This window comes from Etheostoma cragini, chromosome 5 (genome assembly GCF_013103735.1).
Source record: "Etheostoma cragini isolate CJK2018 chromosome 5, CSU_Ecrag_1.0, whole genome shotgun sequence".
In the NCBI taxonomy this organism is placed as follows: Eukaryota; Metazoa; Chordata; class Actinopteri; order Perciformes; family Percidae; genus Etheostoma; species Etheostoma cragini.
Window position 1 is genome coordinate 18064782 of NC_048411.1, and position 13377 is coordinate 18078158.

Consider the following 13377-nt stretch of genomic DNA (forward strand, 5'->3'; position numbering starts at 1 on the left):
ACTCAGCTAGAATTTGTGTGTTGTTCTAATTACCATGCTAACACGCTAAACTAAGATGGTGAAAGTGGTAAACAAAAAAACAAAGGAAGCTAATCGTGAGCTGAAAGCAAGATGGCTGAAGGCCTTAGAGCTGGAGGAACGGGTCCACAGATGGGTGCTTGAACAACGTGCTGCCGGGAGAGGCTTGTCAACGGTATAGTTACTTCTCCACGTCCTGGTTCTGTGTGCTATCGCATAGTTGAATAACTGTTAGTGTGTTACAGTTTACATAATGGGCACCTACCGTATTCAGCCTGTTGTTCTGAGTGCTAAATGTCTGTTCTTGGTCTTATGGTCTTAGATTTTGTGAAATACATTTCTAATTCAATGTGACTACAGTCCTGTACGTTTGATGTAACCAAAAACTAATGTTCCGAGAACGTTAAACCAACTTTCTTATGCAACCTAAACACAACCGAAAACTTACCAAACCAAATCTTCAATAAACGTTCCCAGAACATTCTGGCAATCAAAAATTGTTAAATCGGTTGTACCAGTGTGTTAGCATTGTCATTGTGAGGATGCTATTATAAGAAAGGCTGTGACTGTGTTGCAGCATGCTGGCATTAGCATTTAGCTCTGGTGTGCCTAAAGTACACCTTCTATTATTAGCTGCAAGCACGGGTGTATAGTCTTACTGTGGTCTTGTAATAACGATGCCGGTGAAGAAGTTTTTCTTTTTGGACAAACGAATATCTCTCTCTATCTAGTTCTTATTCCCTCTGTTGTTGAAACTGTGTAGAGACATGGTAAAATAGAAAATACAGTAGAGAACTGTGTTTTATAGTTTAATGCCAGCATCATTTGCTCCATGACAGCTATAGTGGATTAAATCTCTACTACAAAACAGTTCGGGTGACAGCTCTAGAGGCCAGACAAGGAGACTAGACAGGCTCTTATTTCAGTTGTTGGCAAGCTGAAAGGCCTTGACCCAAATGTAATATGTTTGCCAAAAGGACATGTACATTCTCAGGATGAGAAGGTTGTTTGCTGTGCACCTTAACAGTAAAAGAGAACCAAAGAATAAATGATAAAGTGAAGTCTAGCCTTGTCTGTAATCGGACAAGTGAACTAAAGGGGCAAAGATGACAGGTTGTTTAAGTGCAAGGACAGTTAAGTACGATGCGGGGAGGCAGCTAAGATATCAATCCACTTTGATAGTGGCTTATAAATTCTACCCAAAGGACCCATGAGTCTGATGAGGTGGATGGAAGGGTCAGAGCGAGTGAATTGCAACACCCCATCGGTTGAACATTAAGGTCATGAGGTGGACCTTGGTAGAATCAGATTGTCAAGGATGAGAGGTGCCGCTGGCAATGTTTAATAAAACATGAGAGCAATCTTCTCACCAGGAGTAAAAGTGTTTGGCAGTTCAACTCCAACCAGCCCAAAACAGATTTCCCCTGTGAGCCAAAAGCACCGCAGCTGCTCATTCACCACGGCTGGCAATCCAAGCTGCCTTCAAATTGACAGCCGTTGCCAAAAGTAGTGCTGAAAATTGGTCAAATATCGCACAGTATCTGACCTCTGACAAAGCTTATCTTGCACAAGAAAACGTATGGCGCTGAAATGATAGTGTCTGTCTGCTCCAGCTCCTCTTTCTGCCTCATTAGTTGCTGATATCGGATAGGTTATCTCAGCTTACAGCACATTTTAAGGTTGTAGCCAGCTCACCTTATCCTGAAAACGCTGCAGCGGAAAGGTTACATTTTTGGGAGAATATCACACCTGAAACTCCTTTTGAATATGATGATTAAATTTGTGTCTGTTGCTTCCCCCATATGTCTCCTATGTAGCAATGGAAGGTGTGTCAACGATGGCTACATCCAGAGTTTGTTCCATTTCAGAAAGCTGCCTGCTACATGGCATGAAATGAGGAGACAGATGATAAGCTTCTCCCTCACGCTCCGGGGAACACAGTCAGCCTTGATGGAAGGAATCATGATGGGCAGGAATCTCAGATAAGTATATACACCACATGATGCATTCACAAACACAATATGGACAACCCATGGTCTGTAATAAAACATGTCCATTGGGTTTTTTCAGTCCTGGATGCATAGAATTCCTGAAGTCTATTTATGTATTAAGAATATGCATGACATGGATGACATTTTTTCATCTGTTGTTATTTACTGGGAGCTACTCTTTGATTAATGCTGAAAACAAAAACAAAAAAACAGCATTTAGTTGTGCAATTTCTGCACATGAACAAAAATAGCCGCCTAAGTAGTAAAGCTTTAAGTAGTGCAGACTGTAAACATCAAACTTCCAAGTCTTCCCAGCATTCTAGAAGACTTTCTGCAATACCTGAGGGGCCCAACATCTTAAGCCAAATTTCTCTTTCAATGATAGAGTGCCAAATTCCAGGATTTACCTGACAAACTGTGATCAAGTCCAAAGGATTAACAGCAATATTCTCTTCCAAAAGTCAGACTGTGTCCTTTTTAAAATCTCCAGAGGGCTCTAGGAAAAGGCCAATGAGTTGATGTCAGAGCTCGACTTTAATTTATTTATATTTCCTTTCGTGCAAGCTCACAACAGCATGACTTGTGGGCTGAGCAGTTAGCCAGCCATGTTATTAGATTTTTTTTAAGGTATTTTTTTTTTTTACCAGGGAGGACGGTGCACACATCAGGAGTTTTAGGGCAGGCAACATGTCAATCTAACAGCAGGTGAATGGACAAATACAACACTTTATGTAATCATGTCATGTCATAGAAGTGATCAGGTGAGTGTCTAAATATTCAATTAGGAATCAGAAGTGCAGCTGTGCTGCCATCTAGTGCTTTAATGCCTCACCTCGCTGGTTGTCGGGCAGCTTGCAATGGGATGTAAAATGAATTCAGCTCTGGACTGCATTCATTTTCTTTTCATTTATCTGCTGTGAAGCAGTGTGTGTGTGTGTGTGTGTGTGTGTGTGTGTGTGTGTGTGTGTGTGAGTGTGTGTGTGTTTGTGTGTGTTGGGATTGCGCCTTCGCACAGCATTTTACAGTGCCAGGAGTGCACATGTCTATAGCAAGGGTAATCCCAGAGGGAATCAAAGCCACAGACCTGGCAGTGTTATTGCCTATCCATTTACCTTCACAGTGCATTTGTGTACTCACAAGTTTGACATTGATAGTTTGCAGTTCACCCACATTACAAAAACTAAACTAAATTCAATAAAAAAAATCTGACATACCTCTAGTGCTATCTCGCCTAGTTTTTTTTAGATATTAATGTCTGAGATTTTTGGCACATCCACAATACATGAATATTACATTAAAAAGTACTTTCTACTGAAAAAATACTTCGTAAGAACTGAAAAAAATCCACAGTGTGTTCTCTGGATATTCAATAATACGGCATTTTTTGTCACTGCAGACATTTTTTGTGGTTTTATTTGACTGCCAAAAATGAAGTTAGCTTGACCTCCACTGCCATGCAATGTTAAAATGAATCTTAAAACCTGGGCAAAACACAATGTGAATGGCTGCATGCGGGTCATAACTGAGAAAACATGCTTTTTTTCTATTGTGCATTGACCAACCCTTTATAGAAATACATTAGGCACTAATAAATGTGTTGGTCAACAAACAAGCAAATCTGAAATCTTAATCTACGTTAATATACCCTATGTGGCCTATAACCATTTTCCTAAAAGTGGAAATGTGAATGCTTACTTGCTTAACATGCTCATAACTTTAATGTCCATTTGCAAAATACATGTTATTCCTATGGTCTAAGACAGTCCAAAAATATTAGTCAACATAATCAACACTCCCAAATCCAAAAACATTAAGAACTGCTCCATAGACAATGAATTGTTTCAGATGGCACTGAGAGCCCCCAGGGGGATTTTCCGAGTATATGGGAACATGTTCTGTTTTAGAACTGAGAATACCACAGTAGACTAAAGCCTATTTGAATATATAAAAAAAGAAAACTTAACATTTTCAGTCTCCCTTTCATTGTCTACGGAGCAGCTCCAATACTTAATGACATCCCAAGTTTGTGACTTACTTCTCTGTTTTCTGGGTTTAAAAGAAAGATAGTTCGTGTTCCCAAATATTCTTTGAACTTTCCTTGGCTATGGATATAACATATTGAATTTTTTTAGTTTAGGTAGCGTTCCCTTTTCATCTCACTTAACAAGATGACGTCAACAGAATTAGAAACTAGCTGTGTCATTAGTAGTTATTGTGGTAGAATTAGTATTATAGCAAAAATAGTCCTTTATTGGACCTACAGTAGCATATCCGTTTGTCACTTCAGGTGATACAGACGTCACCTCGAATTTTGTTGTTGCTCTGCTGTCTTCCACAGGCTGCTGTTGTACTGTGATTCTGCACTGTGATTGACTGTGTATGCAGCGGGATGAGCCACACCAGGACAGAGCCACTTATCACTCCAGGAGCAATGGATGACCGAGGAACAGAGATGCAGCCTGGGCCGCACACTGTGTCATCTGTCAGCCGGCCGCGTAGGTGAACCAGAGGATGAGAGGAGATGAGCAGAACGAGATTTAGAGCCTGGCCTTCCTCACATTATCTCCCCTCACACCATTGCTCATGTTGTGAAACTTCCTGGGCCTAAGAGCCACTGGAACACATTTTTACAACCGGGGGAATAAAAGGACAGCTAAAGGATGACGGAAGGCATGTGACGTGGTTGTGGCTGTATTTCTAATGAGAATTTGACTCCAAATCACTGTACTCATCAAGTACAATGAGTGTCTGGGAATTTGTCTTGTCAGCACTGATGCAAGGACATATCGACAACTCTGCACCAGTGCCAGCCAGACAAATCTCAGTACAGACAGGGGGGTTACAGTTTGATTACGAAACTTCTACTTCACACAGATGGTTTTTGCTGCACATGTTTAGAACAGCGTTTGAATCAATGCATGATTCGATAGGATTAAAAAATGCATTGTATAATGAAACTAACTTTATCCCACGTCTGCATCAAAATAAATGTAAACATGATCACTGACCCAGCCAAAGCCCATCATACATTAAAAAAGCTCTTTTAATAATTGACTACATGCACAGTTCAGTCCAATGTTCAATCTGCCGTGTGTGAGGTATAAGCCAAGCAGGCAGACACAGCTTTCCATCCAGGAAGAGCACAGGGAGGAATGGTGCATTCAGTGGAGCAGACAGGTACCTACCTCTGATTCAATGTGATTTATTTCCACACAGAGCTTAGATGTGGCCACTGCATCGGCACTTCAATTTGGTTTGGGTAGAAAAAGAGTTGTCTGAATGATAGAGTGAGGGCCAGCCATGTTCTCTACGCTCGGCTCCCCCTCAATCAGGCCCCCTGCTTTGGCTGATTAATCCTCTGCACACAGAGTAGAGGCTGTGCCAGGGATTTTGTGTGTGTGTTTGTGTTTGTGTTTGGGTAAACCTCAATCTCTGACATAAGACTGCCTCCTTCTGGAAGCAAGCTGTCATGGTTCATGTTAACATGGGTGCATTTCCATGAAATAAAGCTCAAGAAAATGATCTGGAGTCCTCTATTACCTGCTGTAATGATAAACGTTGTTGTCACCACTAGATGGCAATATCTGCTCAAATAAACGTGGTCATTTTTAAATGCCAGTAAAACAGATTAGTTAGATTATGATCTGTCTTTATGAATTTAATGTGACTTCATGTTCAGTTACATTTAATTTATAGTGTCAAATCATAACAGAAGTTTTTGCAGGGCACTTTACATATATTAAATACTGAGGAATTTATTGCATCATTGAGAGCATCCTAACGGGGAACATCACTGCCTGGTATAGACACAGCACCAAACGGGGCCTCAAGGCTGAACATACAATACGAGGTGCCCTATACCGCCTTAAGGCTAGGAGAATCTTTAAATAGCCAAAGCTCTAGAACTCTATTATTCACATAGAACATTCCCCCATGAGCAACATGGGCAAGAAAAAACATCCCTTAGGGTAAAAAACCTTGAGCAGAACCAGGCGGCTCTGGGTGGGCGGCCATCTGCATCGACCAGTTATGTAAAGCCTGCAAGACAGCATTTAAGAGAAAAATATTTAAGTTATTCAACACAGCCTTTGCTACACACACACTGCTACAGAACTGTCATACAAACTCATGTAGACTACTCCTTCATTGGCACCACCTGCCATGTTCATTTGAAAGGATTTTAAATGGATAATTTCCCATTTAAAATCTTTAAAATCAATTTTTTTCATAGTTGTTTTATTCCCCTAAATCCCTGCTTCCACAGGAATACTCCATAGTCAAATGAAGGAGAGCAAAGAGCTGCAGACTCGCAGCTTTATCAGTCACAACAGCACAGCCAGCCTGCTCCCTGTAGTTCACTTTAATCCCAATCTCCTGGTGCTTTCTCTCAGTGCTCACCCTGAGCCTGGCTGTGTTGGATGAGACTTAGATGAGGGCCCCTCGCATCTTCAAGGCTCTGTGTGGTCAAAGTCCTGCCTGACGTCCCACTGACCCTGCCCACCTCTGAGTATCTGTCCAAGGCCTCCCCTTTTCGCCTGAAACCCCCAAAAGGCTTTGTATCCCTTTATCCAGGCATGAGATCAGAATTCCAGATCAGGATTAGGGTCAGCGTCTGGATCAGTTGTATCAGATATCTATTGAAGCATATCCATCCATCCCTCTTTCTCTTCTCTGGCTTTGCTGGTCCACCAAAAAGACGTTTTATGTTGTGTACCAGTTCTCCTCTCTCTTGGAGATGAGTGACACATCAGAGATAGCCTTTAACTAATCCGATCCTTTATGCTCAGTGAAAGTAAGTTGCGAGCCTGTACCCCTATTTTTGCACTTTATTTGTTGTCGTTTTAAATCATCCTTAATGTCATGCTCAACGTCAGATGGGAGCTCTATGCCTTTTTTAAATTCACTTAGCCAGTGATGTGCCCCTCAGGAACAGAAGAAACTTAAACATCAAAGCAAGACAAGATATCTTCCAGTCAAACTGTTGGTTATTGTTGGAGTGGCTCCAGGAAATGGTTGATGAATGCATTGGCAGCGTGCCTGTCTAACAATGGCATTGTTTCATGGGTTTGAAAGCTTCCCACACTGCTGTCATTATACAACATTGGATTCCAGACAGCAGGGAATGATACACGCAAGGGCATAATGAATAAAATTAAATTTTCTCCTGTGTCTATCTCTGGAGCATCCATAAAAACACCTTCACATGTTAATCTCACAACTGACACAAGCAGGTGAAGATCCTCAGACCTTTTGTCTTTTTTGGGGTTCCTGCTTTTCTTTATCATTTGAGCTCAAATTGAGATCGCTCACATTGTGCACCTATCTGCTGTGCTGCAAATTTTTCCAGCAGGTGGTGTTGAAGAGCTGGTGTTCCCACAGAGACAAGCGCTCAAATGAAGTTGGAGAAAGTGTGTGTGTTTGTTTGTGTGTGTGTGTGTGTGTGTGTGTGTGTGTGTGTGTGTGTGTGTGTGTGTGTGTGTGTGTGTGTGTGTGTGTGTGTGTGTGTAAGAGGGAACTATCCCCAGAGTTCTACCTGACCTCCCATTCCCCTCTGCCACACACCTTGTCAGCAAGTTGGGCCTTATCTCCCACTGAACTGAGCCATTGAGCACACTCTTGACCTTGTCATTATCTTGTACCTTTCTTTGTTTCCACCCTCCTTTCTCCCTTTGTGTGTTTCCTGACTTTCCCTTTCCACACTATTTGAACTAAGATAAGAGTAGTCTATTTACACTCCCCCCCACCCCATCACACACACACACACACTCACTCTCTCTCTCTCTCTCTCTCTCTCTTCATTTTTTCTCACTCCCTTGTTTGTGAAAGAAGCCTTGTGTTTAGTACAAAGAGCGGCCCTTGACCATGACCTTCCGTGGTGGTTTGAGGTGTACTATTCAACTACACTAAATCTTTCTCTCATTTGCAATAAGGATCATACTTTTTGTTCTGAATACAAAGCATTTTTAATGTTGCATTTGGATGCTCTTCCTGCCAAGCATTATTATAAAGATGATGTACAAAGAACTAACTTGGACAGAAGGAAGAGGAAAAACACTTAGGCCTTTAATCTCACCAATTGGGTGCAGCACAAAGCGCAAATAAAGAGTGAATCATAATTTGCAGAGCACCGTGTATCAGACGTGAGAGTGGTAAATACTACTACTACTACTAAGTATAATTGTAAATAATGTGCCCACAACTTCCATTAAATGAATAGTTTTTGGCAAATACTCTTATTCACTTTCTTGCTAAGAGTTTGATGAGAAGATCAATACCCCTCTCAAATCTGTTTGTTCAAGATTAAGCTGGATCCAGCCGCCTGTTAGCTTAACAGGGGGGGACAGCTAGCCTGTACCTATCTAGTTTTATACAGTCTATCGTACCTAAGGCTAGCTAAAGGTTAGCTTATGCTAAAGTTCAGCTATCACGTTCCATCTCGTTGGAGGGGAAAACAAAGACAACAACAACAAAATAAATTTGGGATTTCACAGGGGTTGTTTGCATGATAGTCTGGAACAGTTCAGTACAGTACATTACAGTTCCAGGATAATTGCCTGACATCCTGAGCTTGGCTCACACGCTGGATGTCACTCACCTTCAGCTCTCTATGTGTTGCCGTTCTCAAACCAAAAATGACACTAAAAATAAGTTTTGAAGAAAATTTGGATCAAGGAAGAAGGCAGGACTGCTTGGTTCTTACGGAGAATACGCTACTGTATTGTGTGAACAGTTAACTTAATTTAACATTGTTTGTGACATCTTTTTTTGCGGGGTGCAGGAAAGTTCCTTCCCCATGCCATTTTGCAGAGCTGCTGTTGCTGCTAAGTGCTTCCTAAGACGATTGTGATTAGTTTAAAGAAATACAATCATCCTAGATCAATCTTTTGCTCCTATCCAATAATGTTTGTGAGGAGTAGTCAGACCTTACTCCACAGCACTGGGAAAATAGGTCTGGCAATGCAAAAATTTGCTGGACAATTTCTTAGTCATAACTTCAGACAGAGCCAGGGTAACTGTTTCCCCCTGTCCTTAAATTATGCTAAGCTAACAGTCCCCTGGTTGTAACTTCATACTTGATGGACAGATATGAGAGTGAAAGCAGGATTCAGAAGAAACCTATAAGCATATTTCCCACAATGTTATAATAGATTAGATTTAGTACTACTGTAACATGAATGCTCTGCAATGATTTTAGGTTGGTCATAGTTCATATACATTGCTTAAGTACATGCATGTGTAGTCTGGATCAACAGAAGTACATTGCCCTGATAATTGCCTGACATCCGGCACGTGTGTTGCCATGATTAAACTCGGTTTGCTTTGGAAACTTCTGAACTAGCAAGCTGGTGGATAAGGTGGATTGTCTGCTTGGCTCTTTCAGGGAATGATTGTAAAGATTTACAAAGAATATGTTTAAGGCATTAACTCTCTACCCTCTACCTGGGACGTTTTGGGACCGATTGGTGGGGACTGCTGTTGAAGAAGTGCTGATAAATGATGATACACTGGTAAGTAAATTCTGTTTAAGCATGTATCAAGTAAATCTATATAGCTCATGTTACTGTGTTGTGTGAACAGCTAACTTCATTAAATATGTGGCGTTTTGTTTTGCGGGGTATACCAGTGACCTGGAGATAGGTCTGGCAATGCAAGACTAATGTACAGTATATTTAATTTATGTATCTGTTTGTACATGTGTGTACTAGAGACTTTTGTCCTGATAGGTTTAACAAACCAGCGTATCCAGAGGGAAATGTACATTTTCAAGAACCGATCACAGTAGAGGTTAAAATATCCCATCTAGATGATAATGGAGCAAGCAATTGATGCATTGTATTCCCCAGTATTGTAATAAAGTGAACTATTTCCAGTGTGCACAATTTTGATGTACAGAGCAGAAGTAACCAAGGTATGTAGTCCAGTTTCGATGTTGCTTTTGGAATTACAATATGCATATGCCTCCCATAAAGCAAGCTCCAATATATCTGTCCATCAAAACGTTCACTGACAGCATGAGGAGTGATGTTGCTTGCCTTTGATTCTAATGCTAAGAGCATAATTTATGTAAGATGTTTGAATGGCTTTTTGAGTAAGAATAGATTAAAGGCAGTTTCATGCTTCAGGAGCCAAAAAAAGTGCATGCAAAGCACTGTTTTTAAAACTCCTGGGGCTGCATGAGGGTTGATGAACAGGGCGGGTGCAAATGGTGATTAGCTCAAGCCATTTATTGGGGTAACAAAACAGTGTGCCAATCACGGCCATCCCTTGAGCTTTCCTCTCTTTTCTGCAAATATGAAAGACCTTGTCCCACAAGTGACTTCAAAGGTGGCAGCGGCAGGCCCCATACCAGGACATGGCGTCTCCCCGAGCCCTTCCCCTGAACACATCAAACCCCAGCTGACAAAGCAGCTCTAGGTGGCATAATGAGACGCATCACTCCTTTCAACTATGTGTGAAGTGTGACATTCTCTGTCTTCTTGTGTCTTGTGTTGACACTGTGTGTGAGGAGTTGACCGGACAATCCAGACAGCCCCCGCTCCTTGGACACTAGCCACTAAGGGCAGTATCAAAGCCCCGCGAGTTCCTGAGGTCAACAGTCAGGACTGTGTAAATATACACACACTCACACACACACACACAAACACGCACACACACACACAAACACACACATACATAGAGTTTTGGTGCAGCCCTCCCCCTCGCAGCTTCCTCAAGATTGTTTCTTCTCTGTCCAGCGAGGAAGGCCTGCAGACCAAAACATCAACTGATATCTCAATTCTCATGAATCCTTCTTGGGAGGCTGTGCCAGTCAACTGTAAAGCCATTTTAGTCTATGTTTCACGCACATGTGCACCGTATCAGATAGGAGATACTGGAAGGCATGCTCCTGCCTTGTGACTGACTTTCTGGTATTTTTGGAGGTGATGAAGGCCATTATCAGTGGATTAACAGAAACTAAGAGGGTGGGGGCTCACAGTGAACATACTGCCCTAATTCTCCCTCGCTTGTATCCCATGTATTGCCCTTGTCTACTGGACTGCAGATAAGATCCTTTGGAGGGACGGAAGCTAAGCAACCACGCGCTGCCCCTCTCATATGACTATAATGCCAGAGCCAAACGTAAAAGGCAAGTTCAGTAAGCTGCGTAAAGCTGATCCATGCTCCAATCCAAAGACAGATTTTTCAATTCATCCCGATGCATCGCATAATACAATTGGACAGGTGGATTGATAATCTAACGTGGCTTAGTTTTTTATCCCATTCCCCTCACTTTTCAAATAGTTTACTTGGAGCCTGAGGGTGTGAGCCATCCGGTTTTCTATGGACGCTGAATTACCTCAGAGCGCTCAGTGCCTAGCTCGCTGCCAGAGAGGGAGGCAAGTATTGTTTTCATGACAGAGATCAATGGCTGGGTGAATGTGCTTTAATTCTGCAGGAGCTCCTCTCCCAGGCTAATAAATGCAAGCCTCCCTGCTGACTGGGCTGTCGTGCTGAGCCCAGCGGGGGTCAGGCTTTTTGTGTTCCTGTGCCCAAATTATGGAACCATCAATACGCTCCCTGGAACCAGTCAATAGAAGCCCGCTTTGTGGCCGAAGGGAGACCAACTTCAAGGGTGATAAAAAAAAAGGAAAGAAGTAAAAAGCCTACGCTCTGACACATTTATCAAATAAGATCAAGATCAGAACGTACAGATATATCATACAATTAAAAATTCAGAATGGCTATATATCACCAAAGGGATGCATCCAGCCAAACCTGTTTACACTTTGTTAAGAATTATTTACATGATGGAAATTCTTTTGCAGCGTGAAGCAGGCAGTGTCAGAGAACCATTGTAGTTGTAGTTTTCTGAAAGTCTATGAGTGGATAAAGTGGAGGTAATAGTTATGATAGCGGCAATAACATTGTTATTATAGATACTATCAAAAAACTTGAACTACAATTTTTAAAAAAACGTTGACTTTCAAGATTCTTTACATTTTGCAAGCACCATTAATAAAATCTTAAATAATTAATTAATAAAAACTTTCGAGCATGGGTTTGGTTTTGAGGATACCTGAGACACCACTTTCCTACAAATTACTATGTTGTATTGCCTGAACCAAGGGTTGTGAAAAACTTTTTTTTTAAACACATAGGCGATAAAAACTGTTGTCGTGCATGAGTTTGTTTCCATAGTGCCTCACTGCTGCTTGTAGCATCAAGTGAATTATTAAGTATCCAGCTTCAAAAAGCTTGTAAAACTCTGTCCTCCTCAAAACCTCAAACTTTCTTCTTCCCCTCTTCACTTTTCTCTCCCTCTTTTATTTCTGTTGGCTTCTCAAACATCAAGTTGTCTCCGGATTTTCAAACGGGCTGAAAAATAAGAGTTTCCCCAGCTTGCAAGCGCGTTCAAAGGGCGCGTTCCTCAGATGTGCCACCTTGCAGCGTGGTGGTGGCTGTGCAGGAACAGGATCATTCAGATATGCTAATGGATCAGCGGGGTAGCTCCAAGCGTGGCTTACCCCGCTTTAAAAGACAGCTGCCTTCTCTCTTTCTTTTCATGCCCTACTCTCAGCCTGCCTCTGTCTTTCCCACTCCACATTGATAGCAGGTTGAAATGTAATAACCATTACATTTCTACTAATTAGACAGATAGAGCAATTAGCCGGGGTGCATGTAAATCCAGGTTGTGAAATATATTGGACAAAGAGAGTTCAGAGGATGAGTTTGGGCAGTCATGAACGCAGCTGAGGTTAGAGTCGGCACAGTGTAATGATATCATGCTCAATGCGGAGAGGTGCAGATAATAGAGCCAGTGCCCACTGGCCCTCCCCTTGGTTAAGTGGCCCTCTGTGTCAGCGCCTGTGTATGAGCCGTTGGCTCTGCCGCCGAAGCCCCAGTCCCACACTCTCTTGGGCTATCTATTCTCTCCAGCCAGAGTCATGCTGCGCAGGAATCCTGGGTGATTGGGTTTCTTTCAGGGGCCTTATAGTCAGTCATAAATCGGAGGGGATCTTGCCCGGCCCCTCGCTCTCGCCCCTAACCCTGGCTCCAGCTGGCAGGGGACGATTGTTGGAGAGCCGAGGTCATTGTGGGGTCGCTCTCTGTGGCGCTTCTTAACTCTCCTTGCTTTTTTTTTTTCCACCCCTCCTCTCCACTGTCCCCCCCGCCTCCCTTTTTTTCTCTGTCTCCTGGCTGAGGTTGCTAGGGCTTGGTATTTGCTTTTTAAGACCATGTTGTAATTACAGAGGAGCTCCACTCCCTTTGCCGCCTCCGGCTCCCTCTCCTTTTTTTATCACTGCTGATTGGTGGTAAGAAGCTATACTGGGGCCATCTCACACCCCCCCACCCCACCCCCCACAACAGGCTTTTGTGCTTTCTCTAC